Source organism: Epinephelus fuscoguttatus, linkage group LG10 (genome assembly GCF_011397635.1).
Source record: "Epinephelus fuscoguttatus linkage group LG10, E.fuscoguttatus.final_Chr_v1".
NCBI lineage: Eukaryota > Metazoa > Chordata > Actinopteri > Perciformes > Serranidae > Epinephelus > Epinephelus fuscoguttatus.
In genome coordinates, this window is record NC_064761.1 from 18,623,127 (window position 1) to 18,639,426 (window position 16,300).

A 16,300-nucleotide genomic window follows, 5' to 3' on the forward strand; every position below is an offset into this window, starting at 1 on the left:
TTCTATTGTTAGAGTGATTGGCAAATTGTATATCTGACGGCAGGTTTAAATTAGGATAAAGTTGTTTAATCAGACCTTGATGTAACAGTAATCTCAAAACATAAAACTCTAATATAGCAGTATTTAGGTAGTTAGGCAAAACATATTTCTACATCACAGCAGATGACCAAGGACTGTTAAAAATATCTGAACTAGTGAAAGAAGGTTTAAAATCCATAAATCAAGTTCAAATCCACCAAAACAAGAATTAATAAAGTTTTCACTTGACTCATTGTGGTTACTAATCTATATTGTTGACGGTCTAATTGTCACCCCATGTAACACATTGCCTATTACTGTAGTGTGTATCCACAGATGACATGCTGCTTTCATTGTTTACCAATTTACATATTAGCTAATTATGTTTGGTCACCAATTGATTGGTGCATGCCTGCTAAAAAGCACCTTATTTCCAGAATTGAGACAAATGATGTGTCAGTTTGACTTTCAGGCCTTTATATTGAGGGCAGTGGACTGATGCTCGCCAGAGGTTTCTTCCCAAGATCCCCTTGCACTTATGAAATAGCCCATCAGCGTCAGTATTCCCACCATTGGTGTGGCATTCCTTATATGGCCATGTTATGAGTATTCTGCTAACAGTTTGATGCATGAGTGCTCATAACAGTCATTTCTAACAAGTCTAAATTCAAAATAAAAGTATTAAATTATGAATTTCACAGTATTATTTAAAATGGAAAAGGTTTTGGATTAGAAACAGAACCCTGCAATTGAGCTGAGTTTAGGATATTATTATTTATAGATTCACCTCTTGGATGTTGCTTTAACCCACTCACAAACTTCCCTGACTCACTTACAGGAAAGAGAAGTCGTGGTGGTAGCACAGACCTGAAGATTATGGGTGCTTTGCATCAGTGAAACAATTATCTTTGTTAAAGATGATGGACCTGGGTTCATGTGATCTGATCTGTCTGGAGGTCACTGTGAGGTTAAAACTTAACTGATCTGAAATTACATGCTTAGTTGTGAGAAAGGTTTAAGGCTATCAGTGGCTCATCTTGAGGTTTGTTAAACCATTGGCTGAACAATCCTCATTACTTTTAATTTGCCCCACACTCTTTAGTTCTGCCAATGATGTTGCTGATGAAAATGATACTGCCCTCAAACTACAGGCCTGAATGACTTCCGTGTAAATTTGGTAACTTTTTTTTTTTTTTCATGATTTCTGTGCCCAAGCAACAGATGACTGGGCTGAGTATAGGTGTCAGAAATTGGTTTGTTTATGGGCTCCTTATTGGAGATGGGTAGTTAAATCTATTCTGCTATAAAATAATTATGTTGTTTTTTTATTGTACCCATTCCAGCTTGATGAAATCTAAAGACTGTTCCCCAATTTGGGGCTTTTTATATACAAAGTGCAGATGATGTGTGTTGTTAAAGCAACCTACAAGACTGCCTTTGGCTATGATTCTCACCCTTTGCTACAGCACAGTATTTCAGGCACTCCAGTCAATTTACCTTGTACATTCCCTCGATCATTGGATGAGTGTCAAAGCATAATTCATTTGAATACAGCCACGTACTATAGCCAATTACTGATTTTCCCTCGTTGCTCATGTAGTAGTGTCATCTGTGGTTGAAGCCTTGCTTGTACTGTATATTTGTCCATGCTAGAAACCAAGTGACACAGCACACCCAGCCCCTTGATATTGTAACTGCATTCAATGCTGCTTAACAGTAGCCTGTGTAAGTCGTTCCTCATTTTAAAGCTGCATTAAGTGATTTTTGAAGCCACGGGGCAGAAAGCCTTTGGCTTATTATATTTTTGTGGCTACTTCACAAAAACAGAGCTACATGATCATTCCAGTCACGAGTCTTTCTGACCATTCCAATGAATGTAAGTACAGTATTGTTTTTAAGACAAGGTTTAGAAAACCAACAGAAAAAAAATATGTCTCGTTCGGGTTATCTTCGTGTTCGACTTCATTTATCAACCATTCCTTTACTTCGGCTCTCTGCAGGTTTGCATGAGGCCAGTAGCCTACAGACAACTTGAAATAACCACATGCTGGGAGTGGCTGCCCATGGTTTGTACTGTATGTGCCGGCATTGTTTTGGTTGTTTTGGTTCAGACAACTAAGATAACCAAGTCTGTGAGGTGGTGTAAAGCTGCAGTGTGGGGTATTGATTCTTAGCGGGTTCATCAGCATTAATCACCCTTTAAGATAGCCAGGAGTTGTTTGATTCAGTGTTAGTATTTAAGATATTGCTTTATGCAGCTTTAATGCATACAGATTGTTCTGTATACGTGCCTAACGATGTATTTTGTAGGAAGAGTGGAAAAAAGATGTTGGGAAGTAATTACACTTACACGGACATGCTGCACTTTTACAAAACATTTTCCAGCTACATGAACATACCTTGTGACCATGTGCGCATCTGAAGGTACGTTGTTGTTGAATTTAGTTTTCCATGACTTTTAGTTTAGAGAGGTATCCACTTGAACCGAGAATGGGTCAAATCATTCATTTGTTACAGTCAATCTGACTCCTGCCTTCAAGTGGGTACATGTTCTACTATCTGACGTCTACATCATATCTGTAAGATAAGAGCAGACAGCAGATTTGTCTAAGTCTTGTGAATTCCCCTCTGTAGCCGTATGACCTGGCATATATGAGGAATAGCAGTAGGGAACCACAGCATAGCCGTGTCAAATACTAGACTTACGATGATATTTTTTATTTCAATAGCTTGTGTTTTTGGTGCTTCTTTGGAGCATAGTGCAGTGGGGTGGTAGAAGAAATTTGTAGGGTCTGAATTAGTGCTGTATTATCTTCACGACATGGTGACAAATGACAACACAACAACATTTAAAACAAGAGAAAGCAACATCTTGTATTAGCATAAAATAAAATAGCTCAGTTGTTACCACATAGTGTAAAATTTGGAATATACCATTCAAGTGGAGATTATAGCATTCGGTCAGAAGTTGCACAAATATTCATTCCTTTGGTGGGCTTTTTCTTTTTCTTTTTTGTAGCGGGTTATGTGAAATGCGTGTCTTGACTCAAGGTTTCAAAAATCTAAGAGCCACTGAATGAATATTTAAAAAAAGAAATTGTTTATATGTGTCTGTATTACACTGACCAAACTGAAGTGTTAGAAATCAAAACTGTTATCTTGTTCAAACAAGTCATCTTACTTTCAAGTGCATTGATCGGGGCTTTTAGTAAAAAAAAGAGTTTTATTAATGACAGGATAATATGTATTTATTTATGAAGTTATGTTTAAACCTTTACACAATATACTGTATATGAGTATACTGTATATAAAGTGTGTGTTTCTGTTTTTAATCTGCTGTACAGCCAAAAAAAAAAAATATATATCAGACAACTTCTGACAAAGGTATGGCGCACCCATTTGTGTTAAATCAACTAGGCTGCTGATGTTTTGAATAGGAGGCAGAGTGTGTTGAATTACATAGTATCTATTTTTTTATTTTGAAATTTTGTCAAAGACTATGGTTTTGTTGTTGCTGCCAACCCAATAAAGGTGAAAATAGTAGACATTCACATATGTGTAGTTGCTTTTGTGGAATGTGTTTCTATAGCAGCAGCCACCAGTAAGACAGCTTATATTTATAACCATAAGGACTCTCCAGAGACATCCTCATATTTCCTCCACTTGGCACCTACTTTACCTATTTTACTTTCATTACTTTACCTACATTACTCCTTGTAGAGAGTAATGAAGAGGATGGAGATGTGGGCTTGTGACTGAGTGACTGCCTGTTTGAACCCACACACTTGATGGTATCTGTGCGATGAGCTAACGCCTGCCTCAGCAAACATTGTTCAGGTGCACTTGGGCAAGATGGTTTGCTATACAGTACCAGTTACTTCTGATTTGTGTTGAATGAGTAATAATCACAGCAGTAAGACAGGCATGTGTTTGTGCATTAATAATGTAAATCTAGGTCTAATGAGCAGATCAGATGTTTAAGGCATGTGGCCCCTTTGCCGAGAAAAAGAATCTAGGATAAAAGTCGCCACCCTGTAATTTCACAGCCATTTTATCAGAGAGTGAAGCCCAAAACAGGGAGACCCTGTCTGAAGTTCTGCCCTTGATGGTTGCTCCAGCTCATTTATGAGCAAAGCAAAGATTTATTTCATTCTCCTCTGAGCCACAGATGGCTGATCAGGTGGCATTTGCTTGGTAACAACTCTGCAGCAGGCTAGCCTTTCCTTTAGTGCCACTGGGAGTTAATGCAGACCATCATGTCCTCTCTCTGTGTGAACAGTATCCTCATTATAGAGTCTGATCCCTTGTTCTTGGTCTTAAATTGGCCTTTGAAATTCATACACTCAACCTTTTAGACTGCAGACGAGCTTTGAAACAGCCATAACCCCACTGTGCTCACCGAGTAGCTTAGTGAGAGAGAGACAGAGACAGAGAGAGAGAGAGAGAGAGAGAGAGACAGAGAGAGGCGAGAAAGAAGAGATGGACATGGGTATCGGAAAAAGATTGACCGTAAGATCCGTAGATCAGGATAAGGAACTAGTTGGAGAGGGAAAAGATGGCAAGATAGGTGAAGTGGGTTAAAGGTGTACTATGCAGGATTGTCGGTTACTGTTTGTGAACATGCTTGCCAGCGAAAGTGAAAGTAGAAGCGAATCCCAAATGTTTCGCCACGCTATATTTGTGTTTTTCGGTGGTGTGTCTCTTGAATGACTGCTGCTTAAAGTCTGGCACCAGGTCGCTACCTTTTTATGAAACCCCAACCTTGCTTGAGCGCTTTGGAGGTTCACACCCATAAATATCTCAAACGCAGAAAATACAGGCAGGGGGTAGAGTCTCCGCAGAAAAATACACCGCCACACACTTTTAAATGTTGATAAGTGATGATCGATAGGGATTGCTTCTTTATGAGTCTAAGCACTGCTTTTTAGGAAAATCCTGCATGCATATCTTTAAATAGCCTGCTTGAATGAGAGGAGCAGGATGGTGAAGAAAGGAGCATCAGGAAGGAGTAGCGGGAAGTATAGGTGGTAAGAGGAGGGTGAAAGAAGGAAAAGCAGGAAGGAGTAAGAGAGAAAGGATGAGGATGAAGAATAATGATAAGGAGGAAGTATTCAGTAAAACTTGAATAAAGTTGAAAAAGCTTATTAGAAGTTACCTGTTTGGTGTAGTTTTATTTTCATACACAAATGACATTTGCAATAAAAAGAAATATATTTCTTTATTTCTACACCTCATATGAGACAACTTGTATTTTCACAGGGCTTGGCAGGTTTTGTTTTTTTTTTTTTACATTACCATAAAGGTTGCGTGTGTACTGTAAGTATGTCAGCACAGAAAAAAGAAATAATCTGAAATTGTTTTTTTATGGCACTGTAATCTATTTGTATCAAGCTGATTAAGTACAGTGCTATGAAAAATGCTCATTGGGTCGAAAAAGGTTGTTCTGTGGCACAAAGCTTAATAACTATGTAATATATAATATTCAGTTTTTTTTATGTTGTGTGTGTGTAGATTCAGTGTTTTTTATTTTCATGCCAGCAACCACGTTTAGAGCATGCAGTTTTTGGATGCTTTACCAGTATTTTTTTGATATTTGAAATCTAGTTTTGGAATGAAAATCTGAATTTGTTCCTTCTACCAGAAAGCATTTCATCTGCACTATCTATTCAGCCAAACCAAGAGCAGCTTCACGGTCCAAGCCTGTTCAATATTCATGGCCTACACTATATCAGGAATTCCCTTTTATTTCCACAAATGGCAGCACTCGCCTCACTTCCCTCTTTCCCTTTCTATCCTGCCACTTTCCTCCTCCTCTTTCCGTCCTGATTGAGAAAGGACCACCTGACCGTCTTTTGAGGTGGGGAAGTTATAATTGGAGGGGAAGCCACTTCCTGCCCCTGTTTGCTAATGGCAGACGCTTGCGGCGCCCACCAAAAGCCTTTGATGGCATAAGGAGGACACACTCATGCATCCACACAGCAACACACCCTCATACATCTTGCATGGCCTCAGTCAGTCTTTGAAAACGTGGGCCATGGTTGTGGCCTGATAGCTGATGGGTGTTGGTCCAGGCACAGCTTATTGTGGGCTCTTACAGTATGTAATGTGTAGTGTTTAATATTTATTTATCCATTGACAAGACTGAGGCACTTTAGCGGCTCTGTGAGGCTGTACTTAGGCACAGCCGTGCTTTGAGCTAAATGTTTGCACCAGTGGTAATTCCTACAGTTGTCAAGACATTTCCTCAGGGTGCTTTCAGACCTAGAGTTGTCTTTCTTTGGTCTGAATCAGGGACTTATTTTGTTACACAGTTGCATAATTGCCTAGAGTTGGTTCGTGTTCTTACGGCAGTATTTACAAGTGGACCAGATCAAATGCCTTGGATGAGAATACTGCTCTTGATTGGTCAGAATTTCTATGGGGAAAAATCCAGAAAATAAACAAAACATTGAAGAAGAATACACTTGCATGATAAATGTGACACTTTCTAATGTCACAATGGAGGGACAACTAAGCAGGTTGATTTTGGTGCTGGTCATTGTGTACTATATTGGTTGCATTGTTCATTTTAGGCAAACCATACAGTTTGAAAACGAGCAGCTCCAACTAGCATTGTACGGCCGAATGCGCTTATTAAGGCAGTACAGGAGGAGGCGTCCGGGACTGTAACATTCTCATGGTTGTTTAACCCAAACAATGAATAATGTGACTGCAGTTGGTTTGGATCACCACAAACAAACCGCACCAGAGTTTGTAACCTCTTCAAGGAGGTCTTGGTCAGGTTGTTTTGGTGTGTACCCGAGTGCGATTGCCGTATTCACACCTGCCCAAACGAACCGCACATAGGGGGCAAACAAATTTGAGTTAGATTGAGCCAAACCAAGCAGAGCAGTTATGAAAGCACCCTTAGAATACATAATGTCAACCTCATGGTGACCGTAGAAGATAAAGGGGGACCATGCATATCTGTATAAGATTATACGGTAATCCATATATATATCCATATATATATCTATAAATAAATGTTGAGATATTTCAGTCTAGATCACAATGGTGGACTGACCAACTGAAGTCTTCATAGAGCCTCCATCATTGTTAAAATTTGAGCGTGCATGCTCTTCTTCAGTAACAGCCCATACTCACATTTTCACCCTTTAAACAAGACTACTTCTACTGCCTATGTGGATTTAATGTCTTGGTTAAAAACACAGTGATGGCAGTTATTGTGGGAAGGCAAGTTTTTATTTTCTCGTCTTTATTCAGCTTTTATATCTGAGGATTTTCTGGTTACAAGCCTGGTGTGGTGGTGCTGCTAAGCGATTTTTGCATGAGCCTCTACATTGTCCAACTGCTCGGTGTTTGATGCCATCTTTGCTGTAGTTTGCATGTGCCAAAAGTTCAGTTTTACAAACCAAATACAAAAATCCCACAACATTTCAAACATAGTTTTTACAGTGTTTTGTGGAAACGTGTCAGAAAAGTTTAATTAGTAATCAAAAATTTCAAACTTTGTATGGAAGTTTGTTCGGTTTCGATTTATGCTTATTAGGTGAATCAAAGCTTATCTGGAAAGACTGCAGTCTTAATTATGCCATTTCACACACTTCACTCATTCACAATTGGCAACAAAATTCAGGTTGTGGCAATCAACATTAGTAGAAAATCAAAGCAAAACGTGCTTAGCTTTTCTCCCCTATCATTTGTTTGTAAGCTGAATATGTGTAGTGTATTGTGAGTTAGCTATAAAGCTTAGTAAATGTGGTCATTGATCATGGAAGCACACAGTTATGCTTCAGAAAGTACCTGCAGTTTAATGAGAATACTGTGAAAGCCTTTCAGTAGAGTGTACAGTAGGGACTTGACATTTTAACCACATGGTATCCTTTATTTTCTAAATGTTACTATCTCTCTAATCCTCATTGTTGCTAAGAGTTTCCAAGTGACCAAACCGCTGCAGGTTCAATCCCCATTGTGGACTTGAACTCAGAGCAATAAAGGGAATACTTACCTGCCCATTCAATGCAGGGCACTCGGGATAAGAACATTGGAAAATGCCTAAACTACAGGAAGTCCTCATCAGCTGCTTTTAAGCCCTTTCATTTCACCTTTGGACCTGATGATTGCCATAGGTAGACTTTCTTTCCATCTGCAGGCATGACTGACTGAGAGCTTTCTCTTCCATCTTTTCTAAGTGCTTCGACTCTCCTGAATGTGCTCACTGGTCTCACTGGTTGTGAGTAACGTTCAGCATTCCACTTTCAGATTAAAAAACCTGATTCTGCAGTTTTTCACTTATTGTCCTTTTAGTCTCTGTTGCATCATTGCTCGCTCTTTTTGTCTTGAGTAATGCTGACTCTGCGACTAAGAAACCACTTTGTGAAATCCCACCTTGTCCTTGAGCACCACAGCATCTCTATGGCTAGCGGCAACTATGGAAATCAATTTAGGTCAGGGTTGTTATTTGCCCTGTGATGGGACCATATTGGCTAAATTGCTGATTTGGCAGGTGATGGTTCAACTTGCCTGGTCAGGAAGAATTTTCTATGGTGTTAACAAGGAATATTTTTGGCTTAATAAGACATATACACATTGTATTTGCCCCCCTTCCAGAAAAAATGTACCTTTTAGGCTTGCGCGTTGGCTATAAATGTGGCCATTGACACTATAAAGGTCGTGCTAACTTTGCACTGGCTGACTCCATTGTAGAGATTTCTGTAAATGAGGACTTGCACAAAATGACATCTTTAAGGACAAGCTAAATGAGCCTTCCAAATAAACATGATTTTTATGTGACTCATTTTAAACTTCTGTCTTGGAGTCCAGGTTCCCCAGAATCGCCATTATGGATTTCAGAGATAACTGGGATCTACAATTTGCCACTTTGTAGAGTCACAGTTTATGGGAAATATGCTATGTTGAAAAATGCCAGAATTAGTGGGTTAAAGTTGTTTTCACATCATTCTGTGAGCGCTGTTTTTCTGAGGATGATTTTAGGGACCTAGATCTGAGAGATTAATGCAACAAAGCGAAAAAACAGCTTTTTAACCTTAAACTCATTTCTAATCTCTTATAATCAAAGGGAGCTAGAAGACTCTTTCATGTTTTACAGGGAAGAAAAAGCAGAAATGAAACATTAGATGAGAGACGGACAAAACAGCAATATAGATAGATAGTCTGAATTGAGCAGCTAGTTATTGATTCAGTTGAACCACTGTGTAGATCATTAAACCTGATTGATAAACTGCCAGCGGTGATCCACAGTACCACCTCTTTCCTTCACCTTTTAAAACTCTCCATGCCCCATGGTCAGAAGCACTGAATGTTTTAACACTGGCAAATGTACAGGAATTAGGTCATTATGACTACCATTTTAATTTAAATAATTTTGAAATTATTGTATACTTGAAAAAATAAAACTAAACTTGTCACAACTAAATTGAATAAAACTTTTATTCACAATTTTTTATGTGAGGCAGACTTTTTTTAAATGAAAAATCTGTCAATGAAAAAATGTAAATGATGTAAAAGCTGGACGTTTATCACCTGCATTATCATAATATTTATAAAAGTGATGGTGCCAAATTGTATGCTTTTAAGCGTGAGAAAGAATCCCTGTATTTCTGGTCTTTTTCACTCTGTCTCAGTGATGGATTCTAGGCTCTCTTCTCTTCCATGGTCAACATTGTCTGACAACTAAGTGCGCCACAGCTGGCACTTTGAACTACAGACATTCTTTCTCCTGTTTGAAAAAAAGGATTTTGTTGTGACACAATGGAGCTCATTAAAGTATTGGCTTTGGAACGGCTTCAATTCACTTTCCTTACTGCTGTACTTAAGGAACATCTAAAGATTGTTTTTTATTTCTTCTCTATTCATCCTTTCAAATTTGATTTAGCATAATTTGCACCAATATACCTGCTCTAGCCAGTCATATACAGAGGACAAAGACAAGCACCTTGATGGACACTGGAGGACAAATCTGTTTTTTACTGTTAACCTCCCTGCAGACCTCAGGTACTGAAGCTCTGCCAGCAGATGTACAGCCAGCTTCTCTAATTCTCTCCCAGGGCATTTTAGCTGAATTAAATTCCATAAGACAGTCAAATTACCCCCTTGGCTCCTTAGCATATTTCCTCCTTCCTTCTACCTCCCCTCTTTTACTCTTCCTTTCCCTCTCTCTATCCTGAGGCAGTGTTTCCCATAGTAGCACACCAGGCCTGTCTGTGTTAGGCAGTTATTTAGTAGTGATGGTCCAGCAGCTCGCCTCCGGCCATCGCTGATATGGCTGGTTCTTCCTCTGTGGCATTTAGCCGTGCTACTGTTGCCAGGGTGGTAGGAGGGGAGTGTCTAAATGAAAATAACACAATATATTAAATAAAAAAGTAGCAGTTTGCTGTGTGACCAGTGTGTCATTCGAGTCTCTCTGATTCTGTCAGTCCGCTAGTGGACAAAATCACCAATCAGTCAGTGGGAAAGAAAAAAATATACATTATTACTAAAACCATATCTAACCTAAATAACCATCTGGGGGCAAAAGCTAGTTATTTCCTCCAGCAGTCTGTATGTCAACAGAATAATCAATACTGGTCATATTTGCAGCTTGGTTCAAAGCTTAAGCAAGGACAAAAAAAACAAGTGGATAACAAAGCTTGTTATTTTTTGAGATGAGTTTTTGCCATTCATAACCAAATAGTAGCCTGTCAGCTTAACAGGACTTCCTGCTATTCATTTTACTTCCTTATGCCTGTGAAAACTGTTTTATAATGAAGTTACTGTTTGAGATTTAAGGTTGCAGTGCGGGTTTTTAGCCTCACTATTTCTGTGTAAACCACTCTTGTAAGTTGGCGACAACCACTACAAAGCTTAAAGGGAACATATGCTTTTGTTATCTGTCATATACATAATGTTACAATGTTGGATGTCGTCAGATGTTATTAATTGCGGCTTAAGTTTGATATAATGCCAAAATGTGTGTTGAAGCTGACATCAGATCATAACAGATTTCTTTATATTATCATCTGCTCCAGGCATATTACTGCAAGTGTTTTTATGATGTAGCATACACTGCTACACGTAGCTACATGCTAACATCAGGAAATCATGTAACCTTCATTGCCGATTTCGGATCATAATCTTGCTGGAACATGTCCGATTGTCCGATAGTATCAGAGCAGACTGGGCTCTTTCAGGAGGGGGTCTTAAAGGAGTTTCAGAGGGTTAATACAGATGTTCCAGCACAGACCATATGAGGAAAATGAAATGTAATGTTTTTTGACCATTAAAGCATGTACTGTAACATACTTAGTAGAAACCCAACTACCCTGCCAAGTGAATTTGTCTGGTGTGAGAGAACTGGCATGTGCTGTTCACTTTTTAAACTACTTTTATCTTTCATTTGTTTTTTTTAAATTTTCTGGTCATATAAGTTGTAGGTCTTAATGACTGAATATGAAAGGAATATTTTGGGATCATTTTCACAAAGGCAGTCCTATCTATACTGTGTCTATGCTAAGATAGAAGTTGTATGTTTAACCTTTGGTTGCATACAAAAAAACTAAGATGCATTCAGTACATACATACTTAATACTTGATTTCTGGTTAGCTGTACTTTCCCTGCCAATCAGTGTGTGTAATGGTGGATGAGACTGCCAGCCATCCAGCAAGACATCCCTAGTTACAGTTGAGTGTCTCCATTGTCTCTCTGGTTCTTCCCAACTGAACATCAGGACTTAAGAGGCACTGTGTCGCTATGGAAACCCAGAGCTGAGTCTGAAGAAGCAACAAGGTTTCAGAGAGTTCATTTGAAGTTTATAAATAGGGCGCAATTAAAATGGATGTTAACATTTGCTCCAAAATAGCAACCTCTTCATTATTCATTCATGTGCGCTTTTATTTTGAAGACGCAGGGGAAGGAAAATGCAGGCAGAAAAGGAAGTCTAAAGCTATATGAGTTGGTGTGGGTGTGTGTGTGTGTGTCGTGTCTTCATCCCTGTACCGTACAGGTTGTTTCTTTTACACAACAAGTGGATTGAAAGACACAAAGACCCGTCTACACATAAAACAATTCATATACTGTAACTTTATATATACATTCACAAGTCCACCCTCATGGGCCGACCCGCTGAGTGTCTGACCCTCCTCTCCCTCCACCTCTATCATCCCTTGGGGTCGTCTGTCCCCACATAACAGAGACTCAGCTCATATCCTCCAGTAAAAAACACAACACACAGAAAATGTCAGATATCTGGGGGGATGCACTTTATCCACTGACCTCTCTCAGTGATGCTGTGTGTGTGTGTGTGTGTGTGTGTGTGTGTGTGGGTGTGAGCGAGAGAGAAGAGGACATCTCATCCTGCTCCAGCCCCAAATTGTTCCCTACCAAATGCAAACTGGAACACTACAGCATGTTTTTTTTCCCCATTTTTTTGTTTGTTTGTTTTCTGCATAGTTCAGTTCAGTGTGAGCATTTTTCCTATCATCTTGCAAAGGCATCCAAAATATCTAATACACATCCACGAAATACAGTCCAGTACACCACATTACTTTTGCAGTGAATAAAACGTGTAGGAGGCATTCACTGAGTTTACCATGCATTTTATTTACACTTATGTTTCACCATGTCTGTGTTTCATTAATACAAGATGTCCTGCCTACCACCTTATTTCTTTACTCCCTTGGTTACTTTGTTTGACACTCCATAGGTTTCTCATTCACTTTACCTTAGAAAGTGTCAAGCAGGATGAGAATTTTAGGGCTGCAACTAATGACGTATCATCCTTTAATCATTATTTGATAAATCTGCTCCTTTTTTGATTAATTGGAAAATGTCCATCACAGTTTTCCGGAATCCAAATAGATGTCTGCAGGTTACTTTTGGTCTGATCAGCTGTCTAAAACACAAAGATGTTCAATTTTCCAATCAGATCGAACAGAGAAAAGCAGCAAATCCTCATATTTCATATTTCAGATAGAAAAAAATAACAACACAAAATGACTTACATGTTTTTGGCAGGGTGATGAATGCCTTTTGTTCAAACACGTTTGAGTTCAGAGTGGACCCTTCCAGTAAAACGGTTAGTGTTGAGTAAGTAATCTATTTTGCATTGTGTTTTTGAGTGTTTGCACATCTAGCTGACGAGCCAACTAATCACAGCCTTTCAGCTTTAATGCTTTAATGAGCAAATGTTTGGCATTCTTCTTTGATAAATGACTTTAACGGGTTGTCAGTAATGTTAATTAATTTTCTGGTGACCAACTGATCATTTTGATTAATTTCTAAAAAGAAGTAAAGGAAGATGTTAAGCAAAACAGCTTATCCCAGTAACAGCTCTGTTACCCGTCAGCTCTTTGGTGTGTCAGGTGTTTTCTCCAACCCGCTTGCTTGTCACCGATTTCACTGCAAGCAAAATGAGAAATTTTGCTTTTTTGCTTTCTCTCTGAACACTGCATCTGCACTCCCAACTCGGCTTATTGAAATGCAGAACCAGCCGGACCATTAAAATGCCACGGCAGCGATACAGAGACAGATGAATTTGCAATCTGCCAGGCGGGCCAGCTGTTGCCCCCCCCTTACCCTCAACCCTCCAGGGAAGCCTCTAGAAACTTCCTCGCCAGCAACCAAGGACAAAGGCCTCAGGGGGAGCTGGTTTTTAATTACCGGGCTGCCGTCCTCTGAATATCACACCAATAGATTATCTCAGTGTGTCCAACTGAAATGAAGAGAAATGAGGAGTGTTTGTGGCAGCCAGGTGTATCAGCAGAGAGGAGTGGTGTCATTTTTACATCCAGCTGTCTGAATGTGTTATGACTTAAGGCGAGACTTTGAAGTCATAATGCAGTCTGTGTTTTTTGCTCGATGTTCTTAGAATTAGTAGTTTTATTTGGAAGCTACAGCACAAAATAACCCAGGTATTATTCAGTATATACTGTAGATGCACAATATCTTAAGTAATCTGGCATTTTGGGAGTTGGCCATTCGTGAATTCCCATTCACAAAAGATATTGCGCTAATGATATTACAGTGCAAACACATCCAGTAAGTTTCGCAGCTGAGTGCAAGTTTGCCTTTTTTGCATTTGTTTGCAATCATTCATCTGGCAAAGTTTAAGAGTTGCCTTTGCACCAAATACACAGCAGAAAACTGAAATTTTGAATTCTTCGAAACTTCAACTCCACCTTGGGCAAGGAATTAAAATGTGATGGAGAGAAACCCTATTCATGTTGTTGCTGTTTTCAAACTAACACTTTCAGACTGTAAAAGATGGTATGATTAGCACCAACTCGCTGAAGATGCTAATAATTTTACTGAATCCACATGTGGCTATTTGTGCTAATCTTTGTGATATGGACTGTTCTTGTAATGATGCTCATTTGCATAGAAACAGGCCAATTTTATGCTAAATGTATGCATATTATCTTATCTAAATATGTGCAAATAGCACAGGAGCACTGAAACACTATTTGCTTGGCAGCACAGTTAGGGGCGCATTTCACCCTTATGCTTTGAGAATTACACAGTTTCTTTTTGTCTTACATGTCCATGCTTTTGTGAATTCGCCTGTGTGTGTTTCACATTTTCTTAGAGGTTAATTGACCAATTGAGTTGATCCTCCGACAAGTAAGATATACTGTAGTTTAATACCTCATTCAGCCCAGGGGTTTTTCCCTTGAATCATCATTTTTTAGGAGGCCAGTAGGTGCCTCAGTGGAAATTAATGGCAGACCTTTAAATTGCCTGGAAAGCATTTTATTTACCTCCAAGAGGAAAGGTTTGCTGAGCACACATTTTTCCTTTAACAGCACCCATCTTCAAATCCACACTTCTAGTGATCAACAAAGGAAAACCTCATAGACTAAACAGTCTTTACTGCAACTAAGCAGCCTCACAGTAGCACATGATGCTGAAATGCCTTGCTCAGAGGCTTGCTGGTCCAGGCATCCTGAGTGGCTTCTTGCTGGCTGGTTCTTTTGTAAATATACCACCTGTGCAGGATGCCTCTTTTGTCTTAATCAACAAATAAATAACGTGATAGATTCAAAGGAGCAAGATATTAGTTACATGAGCAGGATACAAAACCATACACAGGCAGGGTGGGAATGTGATATCATTTTATTTGAAAGTCTTTCATTTGTATTTATCAAGCACATTTGAGCATTTAATCATCTGTTGTTTGTGTGTGGTGTGTATATTTAGTTGTATAGAACATGTTGCCAGCAAACATGAAACATGTAATAATTGGATGAGATAAAATAATCACTATTGTGACTGAAAGGTGATTCCAAGTACAGAGAGTGTGTGTAATCAACGATTTCGTTAAAAAACCCTCCATCTTTCCTTCCTTCTTTCCTGTTTTTTTGGGGGGATATAAGTGAGGTTTTTGTGATCCAAACGCAGCCTGTTTGTCACTTTCAGTTCTGGCCTTCCATTGAAGGAGCTGCCATCCATCCAAAAGATGAAGAGGCTAGCTAATATTCTGGCTGTCAGTCACTCACCAACCACTCTCCTCTTGCTCTCCTTTTGTGTCACCCTGCCTCCTCTGTCTACCATTTGAAGTCATTTCTCCATCCCTTCAAATTTGTACTTTACATTCCCTACTATAGAGATTCTCCTCCATCTACCATGATATGTCGTTCATTTGAATGTGTCTCATGTCCATAGCAAAACAAATGACTGCTGCTCTACACTGAAGCCAACATATTTTTCCAACCAGTTTTGAGACTCTGAGTTTATGTGCACTCTTGCCTGGAGGAGCTCCGGGGTGCAGCTCTGCAACAGACGTGCTCTTTAACATGCCATCCTGCTGGTTTATCACAGCCTCTGTTATCTAGCATGGCCCATAATGCACCAATCTCGGCTCATGCTGAAGCCAGGCTCAGATGGCACAGCACTTGCTTTTTGTTATCTCATTCCCATCAGAAAGAATTGTGTCGAAGTGCATTGAATTTATGCAATTGATCCACCACGCCAGAATGAGAAGGGGGTGGGGACGAGCCTTCAGACTGAGAATAGGATCAATAATCAGGTTTGACACTAGATGAGTAACACATAAACAGTAATGTAATGATTTCTCTCGTCAGCTTCAGGACTGTGTTTTACTGTAAAACCTGATGTGTAACCTGCCTCAGGGAGCTGTTAACCTACCTAAGAGGATTTGATTACTTTTTGTGTTAATGGAGAGTTTCAGTGACATGATGCTGATTACTATTTAAAGACTTTTTTTAATACCCTGGCGATAGTACCATTCAAGAATGAAACACAAAATAATTGAATGTGAACAGGATG

The 16,300-nt window shown here is 39.3% G+C and overlaps 1 protein-coding gene across 2 annotated transcripts in view; it reads left to right on the forward strand.

Annotated features, from left to right (window-relative positions):
* Window positions 1–16,300, forward strand: part of rabgap1l (RAB GTPase activating protein 1-like) — a 135,307-nt gene that overhangs the window by 53,730 nt on the left and 65,277 nt on the right. The gene's annotated exons all lie outside the window — the stretch shown is intronic.